Below are 27554 nucleotides of genomic sequence, written 5' to 3' on the forward strand. Positions count from 1 at the left end.
GCTGTCCTTTCAGGAGAGCAAGACAGGAATATCAGCGCTTGGAAGTGAAAGCGCAAACGTTCCCAAAGTGATGCTGTCTTCAATCTCTAAGCTCCCCTTTTCGCAGACCATCACAAGTGTTTTTGTTTTCTTTCTTTCTTTCTTTCTTTATTTCTTTATTTATTTATTTATTAGCAGAAACGGCCCCCGAAGACCTGCAGGCACTGGTGCCCATTGTAGCAGAGGCCCTCAGCCTTTGGACTCGGACGCCACCATCTGAGCGACACGCAACGGGGTGCACCCACCGTCCCTGGTGGTCTAGTGGTTAGGATTCGGCGCTCTCACCGCCGCGGCCCGGGTTCGATTCCCGGTCAGGGAAGGAGCTCTTTTAACAACTGACATTTTTATTTACAGCAATGCAGTTAACTGGCGACCGGAAATCTTGCTCCCAGATGCAGATTTGCGTGCACAAAATGGAGGAAGTGCCCTCAGCGCGACGCAAAACGTGTTTATGGCAGAGTCCCATTCATTCTCCTGTCGCTGCGGAAAGACTGCCCTTGACGCAAAAAAGGCAGCTTCCTTTTTCACCGCTGGAGAGAACCTATCTGCTCGGCCCTCCCCCTCTCTTCCCAGTCCCCCAATGGACTGGCCTTTGAGGCACCTGCAGGCATTGTGCACTCGGACACCACTGCCCGGCCTTCCCGAGCTGTCCAGCGGTCTCCCTGGTGGTCTAGTGGTTAGGCGGCCCGGGTTCGATTCCCGGTCAGGGAAGAGAGGCTTTTACTGAATGACATTTTTACAGAAATTCAAACAACTGCGTCTCAAAAAATATTTCTTTCAAATGTAGCTTCACTCACAGGCAATAGCGGCGTGGCTCCCCTGGCGGTAACTCCAAGCATCTTTTCAGCATGGTCCCTTACCGGAAGCTGTCGCCGCTAGAAGTGGGCCTGTGCCCCAAAAAGGAAGCTTTCTTTCTTCCAAAGCTGTAGAGAAAATATTAGTCCTGTCGCCCTGCCAAAGCCGAGCTCGCCCACCATCCCTAGCCTCATCAGACCAAGACCTTGCCCGGGACCCTGGGGCAGAGGGCTGCAGAAATGGTTGCGTACCGGTTTGGAGGAGAAAAGCAGGGGAGGGAGGGGTCGTAGCTGCTTGATTTGCATACAGAGCTGTGGTCTGCTGGGAAAGTGCAGCCTTTGGAGCTTGGCAAAGGCTTCGCAAGGGGCCCGAGCATTGCCCTCGCCCCGTTTGTTGACAGGTTCTCCTTCTATGGGCTGAAGGGCCCTGTAGCCTGATTTGAGGTTGGACGCTCTATTATTCACAGGGGTGTACCGGGCCTAGACGGTGACTGGCTGACCCGTCAGGGCATCGCCCGTTTGGAAGCCCGTTTCGGAAGCCGTGAGGAAGCGGAGGCGGGAATCCCTGCCCAATTTTCTTTTGGGGTGGTAGGGCTGTTGGCGGGGTTGCACAAGCTCTGCCAACTTTGGCGGCTTAAGCTTGGGATGCGAGGGACATGGTACAAAAATGCAAAGGTTTTCCAGGAAAAGAGTCTACGGGCAACGATTCCTTGTTGCTCTTTTCAGGTGAACTCAAGCCTCAGGGCTTTGAGGTAGGGGCACTGCCTACAGACAGCAGGAAAGGGCTTGTGCGAAGCTGCTGCCGCATTTAGGTAAGAAGAGTAAAAACCTGTACCAGGAGTGGGGCTCGAACCCACGCGGACACTTGTCCATTGGATCTTAAGTCCAACGCCTTAACCACTCGGCCATCCTGGTGAGCTGCTGCAAAGGGCTTCGAATTGAATCTTTGCTGTTTCAGCAGCAGGCGAACAAGTGGAAAACCAGCCCAGAGTGCCCCCTGCAGGAGGTTGGATGGAATTGGCTTGCGAGCGGCAAACGTCTCTCGCTTAACAGCATTACAATAGCCTCCAGCTGACTGCAAGTACGGTTGCGGAAACCTCCCGGGTGCTGCAGTCGTTTCCCCGGTGGCCTAGTGGGGAGGATTTGGTGCTTTCACTGCCACGGGCCTGCCTTCGAGTCCCCGACCAGAGTGTGTGCTTTGAGTAAAGGTGGTCTAGGGCAGTCCAGAGGCAGGCTGAGCCTCGAAGGCTGGTGCAGGCCTTGGTGTGCGAGCCCGAAAAAAGGGCAGCTCCTATGTCATCCCTTCTTGCCCTCCGGCACTTGCTGTACAAGCAAAGCCCCCTTTGAACTCTGCATGGTAACCCTGCTGTGTCTCGCAGGCAATCATGGCCTGCCGCCTTTTAATAAACGTGCTCTCCCACGAAGCAGTTCTCCTAAGGAGGGTTAGTTGTGAGTGTGCATCTTCAGCGGCAGCCTCTAGGGGGAGCTTCAGCACTGACCCACAAAAGCTCATAGCGAGGAAGGCTGTCCTTTCAGGAGAGCAAGACAGGAATATCAGCGCTTGGAAGTGAAAGCGCAAACGTTCCCAAAGTGATGCTGTCTTCAATCTCTAAGCTCCCCTTTTCGCAGACCATCACAAGTGTTTTTGTTTTCTTTCTTTCTTTCTTTCTTTATTTCTTTATTTATTTATTTATTAGCAGAAACGGCCCCCGAAGACCTGCAGGCACTGGTGCCCATTGTAGCAGAGGCCCTCAGCCTTTGGACTCGGACGCCACCATCTGAGCGACACGCAACGGGGTGCACCCACCGTCCCTGGTGGTCTAGTGGTTAGGATTCGGCGCTCTCACCGCCGCGGCCCGGGTTCGATTCCCGGTCAGGGAAGGAGCTCTTTTAACAACTGACATTTTTATTTACAGCAATGCAGTTAACTGGCGACCGGAAATCTTGCTCCCAGATGCAGATTTGCGTGCACAAAATGGAGGAAGTGCCCTCAGCGCGACGCAAAACGTGTTTATGGCAGAGTCCCATTCATTCTCCTGTCGCTGCGGAAAGACTGCCCTTGACGCAAAAAAGGCAGCTTCCTTTTTCACCGCTGGAGAGAACCTATCTGCTCGGCCCTCCCCCTCTCTTCCCAGTCCCCCAATGGACTGGCCTTTGAGGCACCTGCAGGCATTGTGCACTCGGACACCACTGCCCGGCCTTCCCGAGCTGTCCAGCGGTCTCCCTGGTGGTCTAGTGGTTAGGATTCGGCGCTCTCACCGCCGCGGCCCGGGTTCGATTCCCGGTCAGGGAAGAGAGGCTTTTACTGAATGACATTTTTACAGAAATTCAAACAACTGCGTCTCAAAAAATATTTCTTTCAAATGTAGCTTCACTCACAGGCAATAGCGGCGTGGCTCCCCTGGCGGTAACTCCAAGCATCTTTTCAGCATGGTCCCTTACCGGAAGCTGTCGCCGCTAGAAGTGGGCCTGTGCCCCAAAAAGGAAGCTTTCTTTCTTCCAAAGCTGTAGAGAAAATATTAGTCCTGTCGCCCTGCCAAAGCCGAGCTCGCCCACCATCCCTAGCCTCATCAGACCAAGACCTTGCCCGGGACCCTGGGGCAGAGGGCTGCAGAAATGGTTGCGTACCGGTTTGGAGGAGAAAAGCAGGGGAGGGAGGGGTCGTAGCTGCTTGATTTGCATACAGAGCTGTGGTCTGCTGGGAAAGTGCAGCCTTTGGAGCTTGGCAAAGGCTTCGCAAGGGGCCCGAGCATTGCCCTCGCCCCGTTTGTTGACAGGTTCTCCTTCTATGGGCTGAAGGGCCCTCTAGCCTGATTTGAGGTTGGACGCTCTATTATTCACAGGGGTGTACCGGGCCTAGACGGTGACTGGCTGACCCGTCAGGGCATCGCCCGTTTGGAAGCCCGTTTCGGAAGCGGAGGCGGGAATCCCTGCCCAATTTTCTTTTGGGGTGGTAGGGCTGTTGGCGGGGTTGCACAAGCTCTGCCAACTTTGGCGGCTTAAGCTTGGGATGCGAGGGACATGGTACAAAAATGCAAAGGTTTTCCAGGAAAAGAGTCTACGGGCAACGATTCCTTGTTGCTCTTTTCAGGTGAACTCAAGCCTCAGGGCTTTGAGGTAGGGGCACTGCCTACAGACAGCAGGAAAGGGCTTGTGCGAAGCTGCTGCCGCATTTAGGTAAGAAGAGTAAAAACCTGTACCAGGAGTGGGGCTCGAACCCACGCGGACACTTGTCCATTGGATCTTAAGTCCAACGCCTTAACCACTCGGCCATCCTGGTGAGCTGCTGCAAAGGGCTTCGAATTGAATCTTTGCTGTTTCAGCAGCAGGCGAACAAGTGGAAAACCAGCCCAGAGTGCCCCCTGCAGGAGGTTGGATGGAATTGGCTTGCGAGCGGCAAACGTCTCTCGCTTAACAGCATTACAATAGCCTCCAGCTGACTGCAAGTACGGTTGCGGAAACCTCCCGGGTGCTGCAGTCGTTTCCCCGGTGGCCTAGTGGGGAGGATTTGGTGCTTTCACTGCCACGGGCCTGGCTTCGAGTCCCCGACCAGAGTGTGTGCTTTGAGTAAAGGTGGTCTAGGGCAGTCCAGAGGCAGGCTGAGCCTCGAAGGCTGGTGCAGGCCTTGGTGTGCGAGCCCGAAAAAAGGGCAGCTCCTATGTCATCCCTTCTTGCCCTCCGGCACTTGCTGTACAAGCAAAGCCCCCTTTGAACTCTGCATGGTAACCCTGCTGTGTCTCGCAGGCAATCATGGCCTGCCGCCTTTTAATAAACGTGCTCTCCCACGAAGCAGTTCTCCTAAGGAGGGTTAGTTGTGAGTGTGCATCTTCAGCGGCAGCCTCTAGGGGGAGCTTCAGCACTGACCCACAAAAGCTCATAGCGAGGAAGGCTGTCCTTTCAGGAGAGCAAGACAGGAATATCAGCGCTTGGAAGTGAAAGCGCAAACGTTCCCAAAGTGATGCTGTCTTCAATCTCTAAGCTCCCCTTTTCGCAGACCATCACAAGTGTTTTTGTTTTCTTTCTTTCTTTCTTTCTTTATTTCTTTATTTATTTATTTATTAGCAGAAACGGCCCCCGAAGACCTGCAGGCACTGGTGCCCATTGTAGCAGAGGCCCTCAGCCTTTGGACTCGGACGCCACCATCTGAGCGACACGCAACGGGGTGCACCCACCGTCCCTGGTGGTCTAGTGGTTAGGATTCGGCGCTCTCACCGCCGCGGCCCGGGTTCGATTCCCGGTCAGGGAAGGAGCTCTTTTAACAACTGACATTTTTATTTACAGCAATGCAGTTAACTGGCGACCGGAAATCTTGCTCCCAGATGCAGATTTGCGTGCACAAAATGGAGGAAGTGCCCTCAGCGCGACGCAAAACGTGTTTATGGCAGAGTCCCATTCATTCTCCTGTCGCTGCGGAAAGACTGCCCTTGACGCAAAAAAGGCAGCTTCCTTTTTCACCGCTGGAGAGAACCTATCTGCTCGGCCCTCCCCCTCTCTTCCCAGTCCCCCAATGGACTGGCCTTTGAGGCACCTGCAGGCATTGTGCACTCGGACACCACTGCCCGGCCTTCCCGAGCTGTCCAGCGGTCTCCCTGGTGGTCTAGTGGTTAGGATTCGGCGCTCTCACCGCCGCGGCCCGGGTTCGATTCCCGGTCAGGGAAGAGAGGCTTTTACTGAATGACATTTTTACAGAAATTCAAACAACTGCGTCTCAAAAAATATTTCTTTCAAATGTAGCTTCACTCACAGGCAATAGCGGCGTGGCTCCCCTGGCGGTAACTCCAAGCATCTTTTCAGCATGGTCCCTTACCGGAAGCTGTCGCCGCTAGAAGTGGGCCTGTGCCCCAAAAAGGAAGCTTTCTTTCTTCCAAAGCTGTAGAGAAAATATTAGTCCTGTCGCCCTGCCAAAGCCGAGCTCGCCCACCATCCCTAGCCTCATCAGACCAAGACCTTGCCCGGGACCCTGGGGCAGAGGGCTGCAGAAATGGTTGCGTACCGGTTTGGAGGAGAAAAGCAGGGGAGGGAGGGGTCGTAGCTGCTTGATTTGCATACAGAGCTGTGGTCTGCTGGGAAAGTGCAGCCTTTGGAGCTTGGCAAAGGCTTCGCAAGGGGCCCGAGCATTGCCCTCGCCCCGTTTGTTGACAGGTTCTCCTTCTATGGGCTGAAGGGCCCTGTAGCCTGATTTGAGGTTGGACGCTCTATTATTCACAGGGGTGTACCGGGCCTAGACGGTGACTGGCTGACCCGTCAGGGCATCGCCCGTTTGGAAGCCCGTTTCGGAAGCGGAGGCGGGAATCCCTGCCCAATTTTCTTTTGGGGTGGTAGGGCTGTTGGCGGGGTTGCACAAGCTCTGCCAACTTTGGCGGCTTAAGCTTGGGATGCGAGGGACATGGTACAAAAATGCAAAGGTTTTCCAGGAAAAGAGTCTACGGGCAACGATTCCTTGTTGCTCTTTTCAGGTGAACTCAAGCCTCAGGGCTTTGAGGTAGGGGCACTGCCTACAGACAGCAGGAAAGGGCTTGTGCGAAGCTGCTGCCGCATTTAGGTAAGAAGAGTAAAAACCTGTACCAGGAGTGGGGCTCAAACCCACGCGGACACTTGTCCATTGGATCTTAAGTCCAACGCCTTAACCACTCGGCCATCCTGGTGAGCTGCTGCAAAGGGCTTCGAATTGAATCTTTGCTGTTTCAGCAGCAGGCGAACAAGTGGAAAACCAGCCCAGAGTGCCCCCTGCAGGAGGTTGGATGGAATTGGCTTGCGAGCGGCAAACGTCTCTCGCTTAACAGCATTACAATAGCCTCCAGCTGACTGCAAGTACGGTTGCGGAAACCTCCCGGGTGCTGCAGTCGTTTCCCCGGTGGCCTAGTGGGGAGGATTTGGTGCTTTCACTGCCACGGGCCTGGCTTCGAGTCCCCGACCAGAGTGTGTGCTTTGAGTAAAGGTGGTCTAGGGCAGTCCAGAGGCAGGCTGAGCCTCGAAGGCTGGTGCAGGCCTTGGTGTGCGAGCCCGAAAAAAGGGCAGCTCCTATGTCATCCCTTCTTGCCCTCCGGCACTTGCTGTACAAGCAAAGCCCCCTTTGAACTCTGCATGGTAACCCTGCTGTGTCTCGCAGGCAATCATGGCCTGCCGCCTTTTAATAAACGTGCTCTCCCACGAAGCAGTTCTCCTAAGGAGGGTTAGTTGTGAGTGTGCATCTTCAGCGGCAGCCTCTAGGGGGAGCTTCAGCACTGACCCACAAAAGCTCATAGCGAGGAAGGCTGTCCTTTCAGGAGAGCAAGACAGGAATATCAGCGCTTGGAAGTGAAAGCGCAAACGTTCCCAAAGTGATGCTGTCTTCAATCTCTAAGCTCCCCTTTTCGCAGACCATCACAAGTGTTTTTGTTTTCTTTCTTTCTTTCTTTCTTTATTTCTTTATTTATTTATTTATTAGCAGAAACGGCCCCCGAAGACCTGCAGGCACTGGTGCCCATTGTAGCAGAGGCCCTCAGCCTTTGGACTCGGACGCCACCATCTGAGCGACACGCAACGGGGTGCACCCACCGTCCCTGGTGGTCTAGTGGTTAGGATTCGGCGCTCTCACCGCCGCGGCCCGGGTTCGATTCCCGGTCAGGGAAGGAGCTCTTTTAACAACTGACATTTTTATTTACAGCAATGCAGTTAACTGGCGACCGGAAATCTTGCTCCCAGATGCAGATTTGCGTGCACAAAATGGAGGAAGTGCCCTCAGCGCGACGCAAAACGTGTTTATGGCAGAGTCCCATTCATTCTCCTGTCGCTGCGGAAAGACTGCCCTTGACGCAAAAAAGGCAGCTTCCTTTTTCACCGCTGGAGAGAACCTATCTGCTCGGCCCTCCCCCTCTCTTCCCAGTCCCCCAATGGACTGGCCTTTGAGGCACCTGCAGGCATTGTGCACTCGGACACCACTGCCCGGCCTTCCCGAGCTGTCCAGCGGTCTCCCTGGTGGTCTAGTGGTTAGGCGGCCCGGGTTCGATTCCCGGTCAGGAAAGAGAGGCTTTTACTGAATGACATTTTTACAGAAATTCAAACAACTGCGTCTCAAAAAATATTTCTTTCAAATGTAGCTTCACTCACAGGCAATAGCGGCGTGGCTCCCCTGGCGGTAACTCCAAGCATCTTTTCAGCATGGTCCCTTACCGGAAGCTGTCGCCGCTAGAAGTGGGCCTGTGCCCCAAAAAGGAAGCTTTCTTTCTTCCAAAGCTGTAGAGAAAATATTAGTCCTGTCGCCCTGCCAAAGCCGAGCTCGCCCACCATCCCTAGCCTCATCAGACCAAGACCTTGCCCGGGACCCTGGGGCAGAGGGCTGCAGAAATGGTTGCGTACCGGTTTGGAGGAGAAAAGCAGGGGAGGGAGGGGTCGTAGCTGCTTGATTTGCATACAGAGCTGTGGTCTGCTGGGAAAGTGCAGCCTTTGGAGCTTGGCAAAGGCTTCGCAAGGGGCCCGAGCATTGCCCTCGCCCCGTTTGTTGACAGGTTCTCCTTCTATGGGCTGAAGGGCCCTGTAGCCTGATTTGAGGTTGGACGCTCTATTATTCACAGGGGTGTACCGGGCCTAGACGGTGACTGGCTGACCCGTCAGGGCATCGCCCGTTTGGAAGCCCGTTTCGGAAGCCGTTTCGGAAGCGGAGGCGGGAATCCCTGCCCAATTTTCTTTTGGGGTGGTAGGGCTGTTGGCGGGGTTGCACAAGCTCTGCCAACTTTGGCGGCTTAAGCTTGGGATGCGAGGGACATGGTACAAAAATGCAAAGGTTTTCCAGGAAAAGAGTCTACGGGCAACGATTCCTTGTTGCTCTTTTCAGGTGAACTCAAGCCTCAGGGCTTTGAGGTAGGGGCACTGCCTACAGACAGCAGGAAAGGGCTTGTGCGAAGCTGCTGCCGCATTTAGGTAAGAAGAGTAAAAACCTGTACCAGGAGTGGGGCTCGAACCCACGCGGACACTTGTCCATTGGATCTTAAGTCCAACGCCTTAACCACTCGGCCATCCTGGTGAGCTGCTGCAAAGGGCTTCGAATTGAATCTTTGCTGTTTCAGCAGCAGGCGAACAAGTGGAAAACCAGCCCAGAGTGCCCCCTGCAGGAGGTTGGATGGAATTGGCTTGCGAGCGGCAAACGTCTCTCACTTAACAGCATTACAATAGCCTCCAGCTGACTGCAAGTACGGTTGCGGAAACCTCCCGGGTGCTGCAGTCGTTTCCCCGGTGGCCTAGTGGTGAGGATTTGGTGCTTTCACTGCCACGGGCCTGGCTTCGAGTCCCCGACCAGAGTGTGTGCTTTGAGTAAAGGTGGTCTAGGGCAGTACAGAGGCAGGCTGAGCCTCGAAGGCTGGTGCAGGCCTTGGTGTGCGAGCCCGAAAAAAGGGCAGCTCCTATGTCATCCCTTCTTGCCCTCCGGCACTTGCTGTACAAGCAAAGCCCCCTTTGAACTCTGCATGGTAACCCTGCTGTGTCTCGCAGGCAATCATGGCCTGCCGCCTTTTAATAAACGTGCTCTCCCACGAAGCAGTTCTCCTAAGGAGGGTTAGTTGTGAGTGTGCATCTTCAGCGGCAGCCTCTAGGGGGAGCTTCAGCACTGACCCACAAAAGCTCATAGCGAGGAAGGCTGTCCTTTCAGGAGAGCAAGACAGGAATATCAGCGCTTGGAAGTGAAAGCGCAAACGTTCCCAAAGTGATGCTGTCTTCAATCTCTAAGCTCCCCTTTTCGCAGACCATCACAAGTGTTTTTGTTTTCTTTCTTTCTTTCTTTATTTCTTTATTTATTAGCAGAAACGGCCCCCGAAGACCTGCAGGCACTGGTGCCCATTGTAGCAGAGGCCCTCAGCCTTTGGACTCGGACGCCACCATCTGAGCGACACGCAACGGGGTGCACCCACCGTCCCTGGTGGTCTAGTGGTTAGGATTCGGCGCTCTCACCGCCGCGGCCCGGGTTCGATTCCCGGTCAGGGAAGGAGCTCTTTTAACAACTGACATTTTTATTTACAGCAATGCAGTTAACTGGCGACCGGAAATCTTGCTCCCAGATGCAGATTTGCGTGCACAAAATGGAGGAAGTGCCCTCAGCGCGACGCAAAACGTGTTTATGGCAGAGTCCCATTCATTCTCCTGTCGCTGCGGAAAGACTGCCCTTGACGCAAAAAAGGCAGCTTCCTTTTTCACCGCTGGAGAGAACCTATCTGCTCGGCCCTCCCCCTCTCTTCCCAGTCCCCCAATGGACTGGCCTTTGAGGCACCTGCAGGCATTGTGCACTCGGACACCACTGCCCGGCCTTCCCGAGTTGTCCAGCGGTCTCCCTGGTGGTCTAGTGGTTAGGATTCGGCGCTCTCACCGCCGCGGCCCGGGTTCGATTCCCGGTCAGGGAAGAGAGGCTTTTACTGAATGACATTTTTACAGAAATTCAAACAACTGCGTCTCAAAAAATATTTCTTTCAAATGTAGCTTCACTCACAGGCAATAGCGGCGTGGCTCCCCTGGCGGTAACTCCAAGCATCTTTTCAGCATGGTCCCTTACCGGAAGCTGTCGCCGCTAGAAGTGGGCCTGTGCCCCAAAAAGGAAGCTTTCTTTCTTCCAAAGCTGTAGAGAAAATATTAGTCCTGTCGCCCTGCCAAAGCCGAGCTCGCCCACCATCCCTAGCCTCATCAGACCAAGACCTTGCCCGGGACCCTGGGGCAGAGGGCTGCAGAAATGGTTGCGTACCGGTTTGGAGGAGAAAAGCAGGGGAGGGAGGGGTCGTAGCTGCTTGATTTGCATACAGAGCTGTGGTCTGCTGGGAAAGTGCAGCCTTTGGAGCTTGGCAAAGGCTTCGCAAGGGGCCCGAGCATTGCCCTCGCCCCGTTTGTTGACAGGTTCTCCTTCTATGGGCTGAAGGGCCCTGTAGCCTGATTTGAGGTTGGACGCTCTATTATTCACAGGGGTGTACCGGGCCTAGACGGTGACTGGCTGACCCGTCAGGGCATCGCCCGTTTGGAAGCCCGTTTCGGAAGCCGTGAGGAAGCGGAGGCGGGAATCCCTGCCCAATTTTCTTTTGGGGTGGTAGGGCTGTTGGCGGGGTTGCACAAGCTCTGCCAACTTTGGCGGCTTAAGCTTGGGATGCGAGGGACATGGTACAAAAATGCAAAGGTTTTCCAGGAAAAGAGTCTACGGGCAACGATTCCTTGTTGCTCTTTTCAGGTGAACTCAAGCCTCAGGGCTTTGAGGTAGGGGCACTGCCTACAGACAGCAGGAAAGGGCTTGTGCGAAGCTGCTGCCGCATTTAGGTAAGAAGAGTAAAAACCTGTACCAGGAGTGGGGCTCGAACCCACGCGGACACTTGTCCATTGGATCTTAAGTCCAACGCCTTAACCACTCGGCCATCCTGGTGAGCTGCTGCAAAGGGCTTCGAATTGAATCTTTGCTGTTTCAGCAGCAGGCGAACAAGTGGAAAACCAGCCCAGAGTGCCCCCTGCAGGAGGTTGGATGGAATTGGCTTGCGAGCGGCAAACGTCTCTCACTTAACAGCATTACAATAGCCTCCAGCTGACTGCAAGTACGGTTGCGGAAACCTCCCGGGTGCTGCAGTCGTTTCCCCGGTGGCCTAGTGGTGAGGATTTGGTGCTTTCACTGCCACGGGCCTGGCTTCGAGTCCCCGACCAGAGTGTGTGCTTTGAGTAAAGGTGGTCTAGGGCAGTACAGAGGCAGGCTGAGCCTCGAAGGCTGGTGCAGGCCTTGGTGTGCGAGCCCGAAAAAAGGGCAGCTCCTATGTCATCCCTTCTTGCCCTCCGGCACTTGCTGTACAAGCAAAGCCCCCTTTGAACTCTGCATGGTAACCCTGCTGTGTCTCGCAGGCAATCATGGCCTGCCGCCTTTTAATAAACGTGCTCTCCCACGAAGCAGTTCTCCTAAGGAGGGTTAGTTGTGAGTGTGCATCTTCAGCGGCAGCCTCTAGGGGGAGCTTCAGCACTGACCCACAAAAGCTCATAGCGAGGAAGGCTGTCCTTTCAGGAGAGCAAGACAGGAATATCAGCGCTTGGAAGTGAAAGCGCAAACGTTCCCAAAGTGATGCTGTCTTCAATCTCTAAGCTCCCCTTTTCGCAGACCATCACAAGTGTTTTTGTTTTCTTTCTTTCTTTCTTTATTTCTTTATTTATTAGCAGAAACGGCCCCCGAAGACCTGCAGGCACTGGTGCCCATTGTAGCAGAGGCCCTCAGCCTTTGGACTCGGACGCCACCATCTGAGCGACACGCAACGGGGTGCACCCACCGTCCCTGGTGGTCTAGTGGTTAGGATTCGGCGCTCTCACCGCCGCGGCCCGGGTTCGATTCCCGGTCAGGGAAGGAGCTCTTTTAACAACTGACATTTTTATTTACAGCAATGCAGTTAACTGGCGACCGGAAATCTTGCTCCCAGATGCAGATTTGCGTGCACAAAATGGAGGAAGTGCCCTCAGCGCGACGCAAAACGTGTTTATGGCAGAGTCCCATTCATTCTCCTGTCGCTGCGGAAAGACTGCCCTTGACGCAAAAAAGGCAGCTTCCTTTTTCACCGCTGGAGAGAACCTATCTGCTCGGCCCTCCCCCTCTCTTCCCAGTCCCCCAATGGACTGGCCTTTGAGGCACCTGCAGGCATTGTGCACTCGGACACCACTGCCCGGCCTTCCCGAGCTGTCCAGCGGTCTCCCTGGTGGTCTAGTGGTTAGGATTCGGCGCTCTCACCGCCGCGGCCCGGGTTCGATTCCCGGTCAGGGAAGAGAGGCTTTTACTGAATGACATTTTTACAGAAATTCAAACAACTGCGTCTCAAAAAATATTTCTTTCAAATGTAGCTTCACTCACAGGCAATAGCGGCGTGGCTCCCCTGGCGGTAACTCCAAGCATCTTTTCAGCATGGTCCCTTACCGGAAGCTGTCGCCGCTAGAAGTGGGCCTGTGCCCCAAAAAGGAAGCTTTCTTTCTTCCAAAGCTGTAGAGAAAATATTAGTCCTGTCGCCCTGCCAAAGCCGAGCTCGCCCACCATCCCTAGCCTCATCAGACCAAGACCTTGCCCGGGACCCTGGGGCAGAGGGCTGCAGAAATGGTTGCGTACCGGTTTGGAGGAGAAAAGCAGGGGAGGGAGGGGTCGTAGCTGCTTGATTTGCATACAGAGCTGTGGTCTGCTGGGAAAGTGCAGCCTTTGGAGCTTGGCAAAGGCTTCGCAAGGGGCCCGAGCATTGCCCTCGCCCCGTTTGTTGACAGGTTCTCCTTCTATGGGCTGAAGGGCCCTGTAGCCTGATTTGAGGTTGGACGCTCTATTATTCACAGGGGTGTACCGGGCCTAGACGGTGACTGGCTGACCCGTCAGGGCATCGCCCGTTTGGAAGCCCGTTTCGGAAGCGGAGGCGGGAATCCCTGCCCAATTTTCTTTTGGGGTGGTAGGGCTGTTGGCGGGGTTGCACAAGCTCTGCCAACTTTGGCGGCTTAAGCTTGGGATGCGAGGGACATGGTACAAAAATGCAAAGGTTTTCCAGGAAAAGAGTCTACGGGCAACGATTCCTTGTTGCTCTTTTCAGGTGAACTCAAGCCTCAGGGCTTTGAGGTAGGGGCACTGCCTACAGACAGCAGGAAAGGGCTTGTGCGAAGCTGCTGCCGCATTTAGGTAAGAAGAGTAAAAACCTGTACCAGGAGTGGGGCTCAAACCCACGCGGACACTTGTCCATTGGATCTTAAGTCCAACGCCTTAACCACTCGGCCATCCTGGTGAGCTGCTGCAAAGGGCTTCGAATTGAATCTTTGCTGTTTCAGCAGCAGGCGAACAAGTGGAAAACCAGCCCAGAGTGCCCCCTGCAGGAGGTTGGATGGAATTGGCTTGCGAGCGGCAAACGTCTCTCGCTTAACAGCATTACAATAGCCTCCAGCTGACTGCAAGTACGGTTGCGGAAACCTCCCGGGTGCTGCAGTCGTTTCCCCGGTGGCCTAGTGGGGAGGATTTGGTGCTTTCACTGCCACGGGCCTGGCTTCGAGTCCCCGACCAGAGTGTGTGCTTTGAGTAAAGGTGGTCTAGGGCAGTCCAGAGGCAGGCTGAGCCTCGAAGGCTGGTGCAGGCCTTGGTGTGCGAGCCCGAAAAAAGGGCAGCTCCTATGTCATCCCTTCTTGCCCTCCGGCACTTGCTGTACAAGCAAAGCCCCCTTTGAACTCTGCATGGTAACCCTGCTGTGTCTCGCAGGCAATCATGGCCTGCCGCCTTTTAATAAACGTGCTCTCCCACGAAGCAGTTCTCCTAAGGAGGGTTAGTTGTGAGTGTGCATCTTCAGCGGCAGCCTCTAGGGGGAGCTTCAGCACTGACCCACAAAAGCTCATAGCGAGGAAGGCTGTCCTTTCAGGAGAGCAAGACAGGAATATCAGCGCTTGGAAGTGAAAGCGCAAACGTTCCCAAAGTGATGCTGTCTTCAATCTCTAAGCTCCCCTTTTCGCAGACCATCACAAGTGTTTTTGTTTTCTTTCTTTCTTTCTTTCTTTATTTCTTTATTTATTTATTTATTAGCAGAAACGGCCCCCGAAGACCTGCAGGCACTGGTGCCCATTGTAGCAGAGGCCCTCAGCCTTTGGACTCGGACGCCACCATCTGAGCGACACGCAACGGGGTGCACCCACCGTCCCTGGTGGTCTAGTGGTTAGGATTCGGCGCTCTCACCGCCGCGGCCCGGGTTCGATTCCCGGTCAGGGAAGGAGCTCTTTTAACAACTGACATTTTTATTTACAGCAATGCAGTTAACTGGCGACCGGAAATCTTGCTCCCAGATGCAGATTTGCGTGCACAAAATGGAGGAAGTGCCCTCAGCGCGACGCAAAACGTGTTTATGGCAGAGTCCCATTCATTCTCCTGTCGCTGCGGAAAGACTGCCCTTGACGCAAAAAAGGCAGCTTCCTTTTTCACCGCTGGAGAGAACCTATCTGCTCGGCCCTCCCCCTCTCTTCCCAGTCCCCCAATGGACTGGCCTTTGAGGCACCTGCAGGCATTGTGCACTCGGACACCACTGCCCGGCCTTCCCGAGCTGTCCAGCGGTCTCCCTGGTGGTCTAGTGGTTAGGCGGCCCGGGTTCGATTCCCGGTCAGGAAAGAGAGGCTTTTACTGAATGACATTTTTACAGAAATTCAAACAACTGCGTCTCAAAAAATATTTCTTTCAAATGTAGCTTCACTCACAGGCAATAGCGGCGTGGCTCCCCTGGCGGTAACTCCAAGCATCTTTTCAGCATGGTCCCTTACCGGAAGCTGTCGCCGCTAGAAGTGGGCCTGTGCCCCAAAAAGGAAGCTTTCTTTCTTCCAAAGCTGTAGAGAAAATATTAGTCCTGTCGCCCTGCCAAAGCCGAGCTCGCCCACCATCCCTAGCCTCATCAGACCAAGACCTTGCCCGGGACCCTGGGGCAGAGGGCTGCAGAAATGGTTGCGTACCGGTTTGGAGGAGAAAAGCAGGGGAGGGAGGGGTCGTAGCTGCTTGATTTGCATACAGAGCTGTGGTCTGCTGGGAAAGTGCAGCCTTTGGAGCTTGGCAAAGGCTTCGCAAGGGGCCCGAGCATTGCCCTCGCCCCGTTTGTTGACAGGTTCTCCTTCTATGGGCTGAAGGGCCCTGTAGCCTGATTTGAGGTTGGACGCTCTATTATTCACAGGGGTGTACCGGGCCTAGACGGTGACTGGCTGACCCGTCAGGGCATCGCCCGTTTGGAAGCCCGTTTCGGAAGCCGTTTCGGAAGCGGAGGCGGGAATCCCTGCCCAATTTTCTTTTGGGGTGGTAGGGCTGTTGGCGGGGTTGCACAAGCTCTGCCAACTTTGGCGGCTTAAGCTTGGGATGCGAGGGACATGGTACAAAAATGCAAAGGTTTTCCAGGAAAAGAGTCTACGGGCAACGATTCCTTGTTGCTCTTTTCAGGTGAACTCAAGCCTCAGGGCTTTGAGGTAGGGGCACTGCCTACAGACAGCAGGAAAGGGCTTGTGCGAAGCTGCTGCCGCATTTAGGTAAGAAGAGTAAAAACCTGTACCAGGAGTGGGGCTCGAACCCACGCGGACACTTGTCCATTGGATCTTAAGTCCAACGCCTTAACCACTCGGCCATCCTGGTGAGCTGCTGCAAAGGGCTTCGAATTGAATCTTTGCTGTTTCAGCAGCAGGCGAACAAGTGGAAAACCAGCCCAGAGTGCCCCCTGCAGGAGGTTGGATGGAATTGGCTTGCGAGCGGCAAACGTCTCTCGCTTAACAGCATTACAATAGCCTCCAGCTGACTGCAAGTACGGTTGCGGAAACCTCCCGGGTGCTGCAGTCGTTTCCCCGGTGGCCTAGTGGGGAGGATTTGGTGCTTTCACTGCCACGGGCCTGCCTTCGAGTCCCCGACCAGAGTGTGTGCTTTGAGTAAAGGTGGTCTAGGGCAGTCCAGAGGCAGGCTGAGCCTCGAAGGCTGGTGCAGGCCTTGGTGTGCGAGCCCGAAAAAAGGGCAGCTCCTATGTCATCCCTTCTTGCCCTCCGGCACTTGCTGTACAAGCAAAGCCCCCTTTGAACTCTGCATGGTAACCCTGCTGTGTCTCGCAGGCAATCATGGCCTGCCGCCTTTTAATAAACGTGCTCTCCCACGAAGCAGTTCTCCTAAGGAGGGTTAGTTGTGAGTGTGCATCTTCAGCGGCAGCCTCTAGGGGGAGCTTCAGCACTGACCCACAAAAGCTCATAGCGAGGAAGGCTGTCCTTTCAGGAGAGCAAGACAGGAATATCAGCGCTTGGAAGTGAAAGCGCAAACGTTCCCAAAGTGATGCTGTCTTCAATCTCTAAGCTCCCCTTTTCGCAGACCATCACAAGTGTTTTTGTTTTCTTACTTTCTTTCTTTCTTTATTTCTTTATTTATTTATTTATTAGCAGAAACGGCCCCCGAAGACCTGCAGGCACTGGTGCCCATTGTAGCAGAGGCCCTCAGCCTTTGGACTCGGACGCCACCATCTGAGCGACACGCAACGGGGTGCACCCACCGTCCCTGGTGGTCTAGTGGTTAGGATTCGGCGCTCTCACCGCCGCGGCCCGGGTTCGATTCCCGGTCAGGGAAGGAGCTCTTTTAACAACTGACATTTTTATTTACAGCAATGCAGTTAACTGGCGACCGGAAATCTTGCTCCCAGATGCAGATTTGCGTGCACAAAATGGAGGAAGTGCCCTCAGCGCGACGCAAAACGTGTTTATGGCAGAGTCCCATTCATTCTCCTGTCGCTGCGGAAAGACTGCCCTTGACGCAAAAAAGGCAGCTTCCTTTTTCACCGCTGGAGAGAACCTATCTGCTCGGCCCTCCCCCTCTCTTCCCAGTCCCCCAATGGACTGGCCTTTGAGGCACCTGCAGGCATTGTGCACTCGGACACCACTGCCCGGCCTTCCCGAGCTGTCCAGCGGTCTCCCTGGTGGTCTAGTGGTTAGGATTCGGCGCTCTCACCGCCGCGGCCCGGGTTCGATTCCCGGTCAGGGAAGAGAGGCTTTTACTGAATGACATTTTTACAGAAATTCAAACAACTGCGTCTCAAAAAATATTTCTTTCAAATGTAGCTTCACTCACAGGCAATAGCGGCGTGGCTCCCCTGGCGGTAACTCCAAGCATCTTTTCAGCATGGTCCCTTACCGGAAGCTGTCGCCGCTAGAAGTGGGCCTGTGCCCCAAAAAGGAAGCTTTCTTTCTTCCAAAGCTGTAGAGAAAATATTAGTCCTGTCGCCCTGCCAAAGCCGAGCTCGCCCACCATCCCTAGCCTCATCAGACCAAGACCTTGCCCGGGACCCTGGGGCAGAGGGCTGCAGAAATGGTTGCGTACCGGTTTGGAGGAGAAAAGCAGGGGAGGGAGGGGTCGTAGCTGCTTGATTTGCATACAGAGCTGTGGTCTGCTGGGAAAGTGCAGCCTTTGGAGCTTGGCAAAGGCTTCGCAAGGGGCCCGAGCATTGCCCTCGCCCCGTTTGTTGACAGGTTCTCCTTCTATGGGCTGAAGGGCCCTCTAGCCTGATTTGAGGTTGGACGCTCTATTATTCACAGGGGTGTACCGGGCCTAGACGGTGACTGGCTGACCCGTCAGGGCATCGCCCGTTTGGAAGCCCGTTTCGGAAGCGGAGGCGGGAATCCCTGCCCAATTTTCTTTTGGGGTGGTAGGGCTGTTGGCGGGGTTGCACAAGCTCTGCCAACTTTGGCGGCTTAAGCTTGGGATGCGAGGGACATGGTACAAAAATGCAAAGGTTTTCCAGGAAAAGAGTCTACGGGCAACGATTCCTTGTTGCTCTTTTCAGGTGAACTCAAGCCTCAGGGCTTTGAGGTAGGGGCACTGCCTACAGACAGCAGGAAAGGGCTTGTGCGAAGCTGCTGCCGCATTTAGGTAAGAAGAGTAAAAACCTGTACCAGGAGTGGGGCTCGAACCCACGCGGACACTTGTCCATTGGATCTTAAGTCCAACGCCTTAACCACTCGGCCATCCTGGTGAGCTGCTGCAAAGGGCTTCGAATTGAATCTTTGCTGTTTCAGCAGCAGGCGAACAAGTGGAAAACCAGCCCAGAGTGCCCCCTGCAGGAGGTTGGATGGAATTGGCTTGCGAGCGGCAAACGTCTCTCGCTTAACAGCATTACAATAGCCTCCAGCTGACTGCAAGTACGGTTGCGGAAACCTCCCGGGTGCTGCAGTCGTTTCCCCGGTGGCCTAGTGGGGAGGATTTGGTGCTTTCACTGCCACGGGCCTGGCTTCGAGTCCCCGACCAGAGTGTGTGCTTTGAGTAAAGGTGGTCTAGGGCAGTCCAGAGGCAGGCTGAGCCTCGAAGGCTGGTGCAGGCCTTGGTGTGCGAGCCCGAAAAAAGGGCAGCTCCTATGTCATCCCTTCTTGCCCTCCGGCACTTGCTGTACAAGCAAAGCCCCCTTTGAACTCTGCATGGTAACCCTGCTGTGTCTCGCAGGCAATCATGGCCTGCCGCCTTTTAATAAACGTGCTCTCCCACGAAGCAGTTCTCCTAAGGAGGGTTAGTTGTGAGTGTGCATCTTCAGCGGCAGCCTCTAGGGGGAGCTTCAGCACTGACCCACAAAAGCTCATAGCGAGGAAGGCTGTCCTTTCAGGAGAGCAAGACAGGAATATCAGCGCTTGGAAGTGAAAGCGCAAACGTTCCCAAAGTGATGCTGTCTTCAATCTCTAAGCTCCCCTTTTCGCAGACCATCACAAGTGTTTTTGTTTTCTTTCTTTCTTTCTTTCTTTATTTCTTTATTTATTTATTTATTAGCAGAAACGGCCCCCGAAGACCTGCAGGCACTGGTGCCCATTGTAGCAGAGGCCCTCAGCCTTTGGACTCGGACGCCACCATCTGAGCGACACGCAACGGGGTGCACCCACCGTCCCTGGTGGTCTAGTGGTTAGGATTCGGCGCTCTCACCGCCGCGGCCCGGGTTCGATTCCCGGTCAGGGAAGGAGCTCTTTTAACAACTGACATTTTTATTTACAGCAATGCAGTTAACTGGCGACCGGAAATCTTGCTCCCAGATGCAGATTTGCGTGCACAAAATGGAGGAAGTGCCCTCAGCGCGACGCAAAACGTGTTTATGGCAGAGTCCCATTCATTCTCCTGTCGCTGCGGAAAGACTGCCCTTGACGCAAAAAAGGCAGCTTCCTTTTTCACCGCTGGAGAGAACCTATCTGCTCGGCCCTCCCCCTCTCTTCCCAGTCCCCCAATGGACTGGCCTTTGAGGCACCTGCAGGCATTGTGCACTCGGACACCACTGCCCGGCCTTCCCGAGCTGTCCAGCGGTCTCCCTGGTGGTCTAGTGGTTAGGATTCGGCGCTCTCACCGCCGCGGCCCGGGTTCGATTCCCGGTCAGGGAAGAGAGGCTTTTACTGAATGACATTTTTACAGAAATTCAAACAACTGCGTCTCAAAAAATATTTCTTTCAAATGTAGCTTCACTCACAGGCAATAGCGGCGTGGCTCCCCTGGCGGTAACTCCAAGCATCTTTTCAGCATGGTCCCTTACCGGAAGCTGTCGCCGCTAGAAGTGGGCCTGTGCCCCAAAAAGGAAGCTTTCTTTCTTCCAAAGCTGTAGAGAAAATATTAGTCCTGTCGCCCTGCCAAAGCCGAGCTCGCCCACCATCCCTAGCCTCATCAGACCAAGACCTTGCCCGGGACCCTGGGGCAGAGGGCTGCAGAAATGGTTGCGTACCGGTTTGGAGGAGAAAAGCAGGGGAGGGAGGGGTCGTAGCTGCTTGATTTGCATACAGAGCTGTGGTCTGCTGGGAAAGTGCAGCCTTTGGAGCTTGGCAAAGGCTTCGCAAGGGGCCCGAGCATTGCCCTCGCCCCGTTTGTTGACAGGTTCTCCTTCTATGGGCTGAAGGGCCCTGTAGCCTGATTTGAGGTTGGACGCTCTATTATTCACAGGGGTGTACCGGGCCTAGACGGTGACTGGCTGACCCGTCAGGGCATCGCCCGTTTGGAAGCCCGTTTCGGAAGCGGAGGCGGGAATCCCTGCCCAATTTTCTTTTGGGGTGGTAGGGCTGTTGGCGGGGTTGCACAAGCTCTGCCAACTTTGGCGGCTTAAGCTTGGGATGCGAGGGACATGGTACAAAAATGCAAAGGTTTTCCAGGAAAAGAGTCTACGGGCAACGATTCCTTGTTGCTCTTTTCAGGTGAACTCAAGCCTCAGGGCTTTGAGGTAGGGGCACTGCCTACAGACAGCAGGAAAGGGCTTGTGCGAAGCTGCTGCCGCATTTAGGTAAGAAGAGTAAAAACCTGTACCAGGAGTGGGGCTCAAACCCACGCGGACACTTGTCCATTGGATCTTAAGTCCAACGCCTTAACCACTCGGCCATCCTGGTGAGCTGCTGCAAAGGGCTTCGAATTGAATCTTTGCTGTTTCAGCAGCAGGCGAACAAGTGGAAAACCAGCCCAGAGTGCCCCCTGCAGGAGGTTGGATGGAATTGGCTTGCGAGCGGCAAACGTCTCTCGCTTAACAGCATTACAATAGCCTCCAGCTGACTGCAAGTACGGTTGCGGAAACCTCCCGGGTGCTGCAGTCGTTTCCCCGGTGGCCTAGTGGGGAGGATTTGGTGCTTTCACTGCCACGGGCCTGGCTTCGAGTCCCCGACCAGAGTGTGTGCTTTGAGTAAAGGTGGTCTAGGGCAGTCCAGAGGCAGGCTGAGCCTCGAAGGCTGGTGCAGGCCTTGGTGTGCGAGCCCGAAAAAAGGGCAGCTCCTATGTCATCCCTTCTTGCCCTCCGGCACTTGCTGTACAAGCAAAGCCCCCTTTGAACTCTGCATGGTAACCCTGCTGTGTCTCGCAGGCAATCATGGCCTGCCGCCTTTTAATAAACGTGCTCTCCCACGAAGCAGTTCTCCTAAGGAGGGTTAGTTGTGAGTGTGCATCTTCAGCGGCAGCCTCTAGGGGGAGCTTCAGCACTGACCCACAAAAGCTCATAGCGAGGAAGGCTGTCCTTTCAGGAGAGCAAGACAGGAATATCAGCGCTTGGAAGTGAAAGCGCAAACGTTCCCAAAGTGATGCTGTCTTCAATCTCTAAGCTCCCCTTTTCGCAGACCATCACAAGTGTTTTTGTTTTCTTTCTTTCTTTCTTTCTTTATTTCTTTATTTATTTATTTATTAGCAGAAACGGCCCCCGAAGACCTGCAGGCACTGGTGCCCATTGTAGCAGAGGCCCTCAGCCTTTGGACTCGGACGCCACCATCTGAGCGACACGCAACGGGGTGCACCCACCGTCCCTGGTGGTCTAGTGGTTAGGATTCGGCGCTCTCACCGCCGCGGCCCGGGTTCGATTCCCGGTCAGGGAAGGAGCTCTTTTAACAACTGACATTTTTATTTACAGCAATGCAGTTAACTGGCGACCGGAAATCTTGCTCCCAGATGCAGATTTGCGTGCACAAAATGGAGGAAGTGCCCTCAGCGCGACGCAAAACGTGTTTATGGCAGAGTCCCATTCATTCTCCTGTCGCTGCGGAAAGACTGCCCTTGACGCAAAAAAGGCAGCTTCCTTTTTCACCGCTGGAGAGAACCTATCTGCTCGGCCCTCCCCCTCTCTTCCCAGTCCCCCAATGGACTGGCCTTTGAGGCACCTGCAGGCATTGTGCACTCGGACACCACTGCCCGGCCTTCCCGAGCTGTCCAGCGGTCTCCCTGGTGGTCTAGTGGTTAGGCGGCCCGGGTTCGATTCCCGGTCAGGAAAGAGAGGCTTTTACTGAATGACATTTTTACAGAAATTCAAACAACTGCGTCTCAAAAAATATTTCTTTCAAATGTAGCTTCACTCACAGGCAATAGCGGCGTGGCTCCCCTGGCGGTAACTCCAAGCATCTTTTCAGCATGGTCCCTTACCGGAAGCTGTCGCCGCTAGAAGTGGGCCTGTGCCCCAAAAAGGAAGCTTTCTTTCTTCCAAAGCTGTAGAGAAAATATTAGTCCTGTCGCCCTGCCAAAGCCGAGCTCGCCCACCATCCCTAGCCTCATCAGACCAAGACCTTGCCCGGGACCCTGGGGCAGAGGGCTGCAGAAATGGTTGCGTACCGGTTTGGAGGAGAAAAGCAGGGGAGGGAGGGGTCGTAGCTGCTTGATTTGCATACAGAGCTGTGGTCTGCTGGGAAAGTGCAGCCTTTGGAGCTTGGCAAAGGCTTCGCAAGGGGCCCGAGCATTGCCCTCGCCCCGTTTGTTGACAGGTTCTCCTTCTATGGGCTGAAGGGCCCTGTAGCCTGATTTGAGGTTGGACGCTCTATTATTCACAGGGGTGTACCGGGCCTAGACGGTGACTGGCTGACCCGTCAGGGCATCGCCCGTTTGGAAGCCCGTTTCGGAAGCCGTTTCGGAAGCGGAGGCGGGAATCCCTGCCCAATTTTCTTTTGGGGTGGTAGGGCTGTTGGCGGGGTTGCACAAGCTCTGCCAACTTTGGCGGCTTAAGCTTGGGATGCGAGGGACATGGTACAAAAATGCAAAGGTTTTCCAGGAAAAGAGTCTACGGGCAACGATTCCTTGTTGCTCTTTTCAGGTGAACTCAAGCCTCAGGGCTTTGAGGTAGGGGCACTGCCTACAGACAGCAGGAAAGGGCTTGTGCGAAGCTGCTGCCGCATTTAGGTAAGAAGAGTAAAAACCTGTACCAGGAGTGGGGCTCGAACCCACGCGGACACTTGTCCATTGGATCTTAAGTCCAACGCCTTAACCACTCGGCCATCCTGGTGAGCTGCTGCAAAGGGCTTCGAATTGAATCTTTGCTGTTTCAGCAGCAGGCGAACAAGTGGAAAACCAGCCCAGAGTGCCCCCTGCAGGAGGTTGGATGGAATTGGCTTGCGAGCGGCAAACGTCTCTCACTTAACAGCATTACAATAGCCTCCAGCTGACTGCAAGTACGGTTGCGGAAACCTCCCGGGTGCTGCAGTCGTTTCCCCGGTGGCCTAGTGGTGAGGATTTGGTGCTTTCACTGCCACGGGCCTGGCTTCGAGTCCCCGACCAGAGTGTGTGCTTTGAGTAAAGGTGGTCTAGGGCAGTACAGAGGCAGGCTGAGCCTCGAAGGCTGGTGCAGGCCTTGGTGTGCGAGCCCGAAAAAAGGGCAGCTCCTATGTCATCCCTTCTTGCCCTCCGGCACTTGCTGTACAAGCAAAGCCCCCTTTGAACTCTGCATGGTAACCCTGCTGTGTCTCGCAGGCAATCATGGCCTGCCGCCTTTTAATAAACGTGCTCTCCCACGAAGCAGTTCTCCTAAGGAGGGTTAGTTGTGAGTGTGCATCTTCAGCGGCAGCCTCTAGGGGGAGCTTCAGCACTGACCCACAAAAGCTCATAGCGAGGAAGGCTGTCCTTTCAGGAGAGCAAGACAGGAATATCAGCGCTTGGAAGTGAAAGCGCAAACGTTCCCAAAGTGATGCTGTCTTCAATCTCTAAGCTCCCCTTTTCGCAGACCATCACAAGTGTTTTTGTTTTCTTTCTTTCTTTCTTTATTTCTTTATTTATTAGCAGAAACGGCCCCCGAAGACCTGCAGGCACTGGTGCCCATTGTAGCAGAGGCCCTCAGCCTTTGGACTCGGACGCCACCATCTGAGCGACACGCAACGGGGTGCACCCACCGTCCCTGGTGGTCTAGTGGTTAGGATTCGGCGCTCTCACCGCCGCGGCCCGGGTTCGATTCCCGGTCAGGGAAGGAGCTCTTTTAACAACTGACATTTTTATTTACAGCAATGCAGTTAACTGGCGACCGGAAATCTTGCTCCCAGATGCAGATTTGCGTGCACAAAATGGAGGAAGTGCCCTCAGCGCGACGCAAAACGTGTTTATGGCAGAGTCCCATTCATTCTCCTGTCGCTGCGGAAAGACTGCCCTTGACGCAAAAAAGGCAGCTTCCTTTTTCACCGCTGGAGAGAACCTATCTGCTCGGCCCTCCCCCTCTCTTCCCAGTCCCCCAATGGACTGGCCTTTGAGGCACCTGCAGGCATTGTGCACTCGGACACCACTGCCCGGCCTTCCCGAGTTGTCCAGCGGTCTCCCTGGTGGTCTAGTGGTTAGGATTCGGCGCTCTCACCGCCGCGGCCCGGGTTCGATTCCCGGTCAGGGAAGAGAGGCTTTTACTGAATGACATTTTTACAGAAATTCAAACAACTGCGTCTCAAAAAATATTTCTTTCAAATGTAGCTTCACTCACAGGCAATAGCGGCGTGGCTCCCCTGGCGGTAACTCCAAGCATCTTTTCAGCATGGTCCCTTACCGGAAGCTGTCGCCGCTAGAAGTGGGCCTGTGCCCCAAAAAGGAAGCTTTCTTTCTTCCAAAGCTGTAGAGAAAATATTAGTCCTGTCGCCCTGCCAAAGCCGAGCTCGCCCACCATCCCTAGCCTCATCAGACCAAGACCTTGCCCGGGACCCTGGGGCAGAGGGCTGCAGAAATGGTTGCGTACCGGTTTGGAGGAGAAAAGCAGGGGAGGGAGGGGTCGTAGCTGCTTGATTTGCATACAGAGCTGTGGTCTGCTGGGAAAGTGCAGCCTTTGGAGCTTGGCAAAGGCTTCGCAAGGGGCCCGAGCATTGCCCTCGCCCCGTTTGTTGACAGGTTCTCCTTCTATGGGCTGAAGGGCCCTGTAGCCTGATTTGAGGTTGGACGCTCTATTATTCACAGGGGTGTACCGGGCCTAGACGGTGACTGGCTGACCCGTCAGGGCATCGCCCGTTTGGAAGCCCGTTTCGGAAGCCGTGAGGAAGCGGAGGCGGGAATCCCTGCCCAATTTTCTTTTGGGGTGGTAGGGCTGTTGGCGGGGTTGCACAAGCTCTGCCAACTTTGGCGGCTTAAGCTTGGGATGCGAGGGACATGGTACAAAAATGCAAAGGTTTTCCAGGAAAAGAGTCTACGGGCAACGATTCCTTGTTGCTCTTTTCAGGTGAACTCAAGCCTCAGGGCTTTGAGGTAGGGGCACTGCCTACAGACAGCAGGAAAGGGCTTGTGCGAAGCTGCTGCCGCATTTAGGTAAGAAGAGTAAAAACCTGTACCAGGAGTGGGGCTCGAACCCACGCGGACACTTGTCCATTGGATCTTAAGTCCAACGCCTTAACCACTCGGCCATCCTGGTGAGCTGCTGCAAAGGGCTTCGAATTGAATCTTTGCTGTTTCAGCAGCAGGCGAACAAGTGGAAAACCAGCCCAGAGTGCCCCCTGCAGGAGGTTGGATGGAATTGGCTTGCGAGCGGCAAACGTCTCTCACTTAACAGCATTACAATAGCCTCCAGCTGACTGCAAGTACGGTTGCGGAAACCTCCCGGGTGCTGCAGTCGTTTCCCCGGTGGCCTAGTGGTGAGGATTTGGTGCTTTCACTGCCACGGGCCTGGCTTCGAGTCCCCGACCAGAGTGTGTGCTTTGAGTAAAGGTGGTCTAGGGCAGTACAGAGGCAGGCTGAGCCTCGAAGGCTGGTGCAGGCCTTGGTGTGCGAGCCCGAAAAAAGGGCAGCTCCTATGTCATCCCTTCTTGCCCTCCGGCACTTGCTGTACAAGCAAAGCCCCCTTTGAACTCTGCATGGTAACCCTGCTGTGTCTCGCAGGCAATCATGGCCTGCCGCCTTTTAATAAACGTGCTCTCCCACGAAGCAGTTCTCCTAAGGAGGGTTAGTTGTGAGTGTGCATCTTCAGCGGCAGCCTCTAGGGGGAGCTTCAGCACTGACCCACAAAAGCTCATAGCGAGGAAGGCTGTCCTTTCAGGAGAGCAAGACAGGAATATCAGCGCTTGGAAGTGAAAGCGCAAACGTTCCCAAAGTGATGCTGTCTTCAATCTCTAAGCTCCCCTTTTCGCAGACCATCACAAGTGTTTTTGTTTTCTTTCTTTCTTTCTTTATTTCTTTATTTATTAGCAGAAACGGCCCCCGAAGACCTGCAGGCACTGGTGCCCATTGTAGCAGAGGCCCTCAGCCTTTGGACTCGGACGCCACCATCTGAGCGACACGCAACGGGGTGCACCCACCGTCCCTGGTGGTCTAGTGGTTAGGATTCGGCGCTCTCACCGCCGCGGCCCGGGTTCGATTCCCGGTCAGGGAAGGAGCTCTTTTAACAACTGACATTTTTATTTACAGCAATGCAGTTAACTGGCGACCGGAAATCTTGCTCCCAGATGCAGATTTGCGTGCACAAAATGGAGGAAGTGCCCTCAGCGCGACGCAAAACGTGTTTATGGCAGAGTCCCATTCATTCTCCTGTCGCTGCGGAAAGACTGCCCTTGACGCAAAAAAGGCAGCTTCCTTTTTCACCGCTGGAGAGAACCTATCTGCTCGGCCCTCCCCCTCTCTTCCCAGTCCCCCAATGGACTGGCCTTTGAGGCACCTGCAGGCATTGTGCACTCGGACACCACTGCCCGGCCTTCCCGAGTTGTCCAGCGGTCTCCCTGGTGGTCTAGTGGTTAGGATTCAGCGCTCTCACCGCCGCGGCCCGGGTTCGATTCCCGGTCAGGGAAGAGAGGCTTTTACTGAATGACATTTTTACAGAAATTCAAACAACTGCGTCTCAAAAAATATTTCTTTCAAATGTAGCTTCACTCACAGGCAATAGCGGCGTGGCTCCCCTGGCGGTAACTCCAAGCATCTTTTCAGCATGGTCCCTTACCGGAAGCTGTCGCCGCTAGAAGTGGGCCTGTGCCCCAAAAAGGAAGCTTTCTTTCTTCCAAAGCTGTAGAGAAAATATTAGTCCTGTCGCCCTGCCAAAGCCGAGCTCGCCCACCATCCCTAGCCTCATCAGACCAAGACCTTGCCCGGGACCCTGGGGCAGAGGGCTGCAGAAATGGTTGCGTACCGGTTTGGAGGAGAAAAGCAGGGGAGGGAGGGGTCGTAGCTGCTTGATTTGCATACAGAGCTGTGGTCTGCTGGGAAAGTGCAGCCTTTGGAGCTTGGCAAAGGCTTCGCAAGGGGCCCGAGCATTGCCCTCGCCCCGTTTGTTGACAGGTTCTCCTTCTATGGGCTGAAGGGCCCTGTAGCCTGATTTGAGGTTGGACGCTCTATTATTCACAGGGGTGTACCGGGCCTAGACGGTGACTGGCTGACCCGTCAGGGCATCGCCCGTTTGGAAGCCCGTTTCGGAAGCGGAGGCGGGAATCCCTGCCCAATTTTCTTTTGGGGTGGTAGGGCTGTTGGCGGGGTTGCACAAGCTCTGCCAACTTTGGCGGCTTAAGCTTGGGATGCGAGGGACATGGTACAAAAATGCAAAGGTTTTCCAGGAAAAGAGTCTACGGGCAACGATTCCTTGTTGCTCTTTTCAGGTGAACTCAAGCCTCAGGGCTTTGAGGTAG

At 54.6% G+C, this 27554-nt stretch overlaps 31 non-coding genes across 31 annotated transcripts; 20 read left to right on the top strand and 11 right to left on the bottom strand.

Annotated features, from left to right (window-relative positions):
* The first annotated feature begins 286 nt into the window (after positions 1–286).
* On the top strand, positions 287–358 carry TRNAE-CUC (transfer RNA glutamic acid (anticodon CUC)). The gene has a single exon. It is a non-coding gene; the product is annotated as a tRNA-Glu (tRNA).
* Positions 359–1665: 1307 nt separating this feature from the next.
* TRNAL-UAA (transfer RNA leucine (anticodon UAA)) lies at positions 1666–1748 on the bottom strand. Its single transcript has one exon. It is a non-coding gene; the product is annotated as a tRNA-Leu (tRNA).
* An 894-nt stretch (positions 1749–2642) lies between these two features.
* Positions 2643–2714, top strand: TRNAE-CUC (transfer RNA glutamic acid (anticodon CUC)). The gene has a single exon. It is a non-coding gene; the product is annotated as a tRNA-Glu (tRNA).
* Positions 2715–3054: 340 nt separating this feature from the next.
* Positions 3055–3126, top strand: TRNAE-CUC (transfer RNA glutamic acid (anticodon CUC)). The gene has a single exon. It is a non-coding gene; the product is annotated as a tRNA-Glu (tRNA).
* Positions 3127–4030: 904 nt separating this feature from the next.
* On the bottom strand, positions 4031–4113 carry TRNAL-UAA (transfer RNA leucine (anticodon UAA)). The gene has a single exon. It is a non-coding gene; the product is annotated as a tRNA-Leu (tRNA).
* An 894-nt stretch (positions 4114–5007) lies between these two features.
* TRNAE-CUC (transfer RNA glutamic acid (anticodon CUC)) lies at positions 5008–5079 on the top strand. Its single transcript has one exon. It is a non-coding gene; the product is annotated as a tRNA-Glu (tRNA).
* A 340-nt stretch (positions 5080–5419) lies between these two features.
* TRNAE-CUC (transfer RNA glutamic acid (anticodon CUC)) lies at positions 5420–5491 on the top strand. Its single transcript has one exon. It is a non-coding gene; the product is annotated as a tRNA-Glu (tRNA).
* Positions 5492–6395: 904 nt separating this feature from the next.
* Positions 6396–6478, bottom strand: TRNAL-UAA (transfer RNA leucine (anticodon UAA)). Its single transcript has one exon. It is a non-coding gene; the product is annotated as a tRNA-Leu (tRNA).
* An 894-nt stretch (positions 6479–7372) lies between these two features.
* TRNAE-CUC (transfer RNA glutamic acid (anticodon CUC)) lies at positions 7373–7444 on the top strand. The gene has a single exon. It is a non-coding gene; the product is annotated as a tRNA-Glu (tRNA).
* Positions 7445–8752: 1308 nt separating this feature from the next.
* TRNAL-UAA (transfer RNA leucine (anticodon UAA)) lies at positions 8753–8835 on the bottom strand. Its single transcript has one exon. It is a non-coding gene; the product is annotated as a tRNA-Leu (tRNA).
* Positions 8836–9717: 882 nt separating this feature from the next.
* TRNAE-CUC (transfer RNA glutamic acid (anticodon CUC)) lies at positions 9718–9789 on the top strand. The gene has a single exon. It is a non-coding gene; the product is annotated as a tRNA-Glu (tRNA).
* Positions 9790–10129: 340 nt separating this feature from the next.
* TRNAE-CUC (transfer RNA glutamic acid (anticodon CUC)) lies at positions 10130–10201 on the top strand. The gene has a single exon. It is a non-coding gene; the product is annotated as a tRNA-Glu (tRNA).
* Positions 10202–11116: 915 nt separating this feature from the next.
* TRNAL-UAA (transfer RNA leucine (anticodon UAA)) lies at positions 11117–11199 on the bottom strand. The gene has a single exon. It is a non-coding gene; the product is annotated as a tRNA-Leu (tRNA).
* Positions 11200–12081: 882 nt separating this feature from the next.
* TRNAE-CUC (transfer RNA glutamic acid (anticodon CUC)) lies at positions 12082–12153 on the top strand. The gene has a single exon. It is a non-coding gene; the product is annotated as a tRNA-Glu (tRNA).
* A 340-nt stretch (positions 12154–12493) lies between these two features.
* Positions 12494–12565, top strand: TRNAE-CUC (transfer RNA glutamic acid (anticodon CUC)). Its single transcript has one exon. It is a non-coding gene; the product is annotated as a tRNA-Glu (tRNA).
* A 904-nt stretch (positions 12566–13469) lies between these two features.
* Positions 13470–13552, bottom strand: TRNAL-UAA (transfer RNA leucine (anticodon UAA)). The gene has a single exon. It is a non-coding gene; the product is annotated as a tRNA-Leu (tRNA).
* An 894-nt stretch (positions 13553–14446) lies between these two features.
* On the top strand, positions 14447–14518 carry TRNAE-CUC (transfer RNA glutamic acid (anticodon CUC)). The gene has a single exon. It is a non-coding gene; the product is annotated as a tRNA-Glu (tRNA).
* Positions 14519–15826: 1308 nt separating this feature from the next.
* On the bottom strand, positions 15827–15909 carry TRNAL-UAA (transfer RNA leucine (anticodon UAA)). The gene has a single exon. It is a non-coding gene; the product is annotated as a tRNA-Leu (tRNA).
* An 894-nt stretch (positions 15910–16803) lies between these two features.
* Positions 16804–16875, top strand: TRNAE-CUC (transfer RNA glutamic acid (anticodon CUC)). Its single transcript has one exon. It is a non-coding gene; the product is annotated as a tRNA-Glu (tRNA).
* A 340-nt stretch (positions 16876–17215) lies between these two features.
* Positions 17216–17287, top strand: TRNAE-CUC (transfer RNA glutamic acid (anticodon CUC)). Its single transcript has one exon. It is a non-coding gene; the product is annotated as a tRNA-Glu (tRNA).
* Positions 17288–18191: 904 nt separating this feature from the next.
* TRNAL-UAA (transfer RNA leucine (anticodon UAA)) lies at positions 18192–18274 on the bottom strand. Its single transcript has one exon. It is a non-coding gene; the product is annotated as a tRNA-Leu (tRNA).
* An 894-nt stretch (positions 18275–19168) lies between these two features.
* TRNAE-CUC (transfer RNA glutamic acid (anticodon CUC)) lies at positions 19169–19240 on the top strand. The gene has a single exon. It is a non-coding gene; the product is annotated as a tRNA-Glu (tRNA).
* Positions 19241–19580: 340 nt separating this feature from the next.
* Positions 19581–19652, top strand: TRNAE-CUC (transfer RNA glutamic acid (anticodon CUC)). Its single transcript has one exon. It is a non-coding gene; the product is annotated as a tRNA-Glu (tRNA).
* A 904-nt stretch (positions 19653–20556) lies between these two features.
* TRNAL-UAA (transfer RNA leucine (anticodon UAA)) lies at positions 20557–20639 on the bottom strand. The gene has a single exon. It is a non-coding gene; the product is annotated as a tRNA-Leu (tRNA).
* Positions 20640–21533: 894 nt separating this feature from the next.
* On the top strand, positions 21534–21605 carry TRNAE-CUC (transfer RNA glutamic acid (anticodon CUC)). Its single transcript has one exon. It is a non-coding gene; the product is annotated as a tRNA-Glu (tRNA).
* Positions 21606–22913: 1308 nt separating this feature from the next.
* On the bottom strand, positions 22914–22996 carry TRNAL-UAA (transfer RNA leucine (anticodon UAA)). Its single transcript has one exon. It is a non-coding gene; the product is annotated as a tRNA-Leu (tRNA).
* An 882-nt stretch (positions 22997–23878) lies between these two features.
* Positions 23879–23950, top strand: TRNAE-CUC (transfer RNA glutamic acid (anticodon CUC)). The gene has a single exon. It is a non-coding gene; the product is annotated as a tRNA-Glu (tRNA).
* A 340-nt stretch (positions 23951–24290) lies between these two features.
* TRNAE-CUC (transfer RNA glutamic acid (anticodon CUC)) lies at positions 24291–24362 on the top strand. The gene has a single exon. It is a non-coding gene; the product is annotated as a tRNA-Glu (tRNA).
* Positions 24363–25277: 915 nt separating this feature from the next.
* Positions 25278–25360, bottom strand: TRNAL-UAA (transfer RNA leucine (anticodon UAA)). Its single transcript has one exon. It is a non-coding gene; the product is annotated as a tRNA-Leu (tRNA).
* An 882-nt stretch (positions 25361–26242) lies between these two features.
* Positions 26243–26314, top strand: TRNAE-CUC (transfer RNA glutamic acid (anticodon CUC)). The gene has a single exon. It is a non-coding gene; the product is annotated as a tRNA-Glu (tRNA).
* Positions 26315–26654: 340 nt separating this feature from the next.
* TRNAE-CUC (transfer RNA glutamic acid (anticodon CUC)) lies at positions 26655–26726 on the top strand. Its single transcript has one exon. It is a non-coding gene; the product is annotated as a tRNA-Glu (tRNA).
* The last annotated feature ends 828 nt before the right edge of the window (positions 26727–27554 follow it).

This window comes from Ambystoma mexicanum, chromosome 5p (assembly GCF_040938575.1).
Source record: "Ambystoma mexicanum isolate Mex_15411 chromosome 5p, UKY_AmexF1_1, whole genome shotgun sequence".
In the NCBI taxonomy this organism is placed as follows: Eukaryota; Metazoa; Chordata; class Amphibia; order Caudata; family Ambystomatidae; genus Ambystoma; species Ambystoma mexicanum.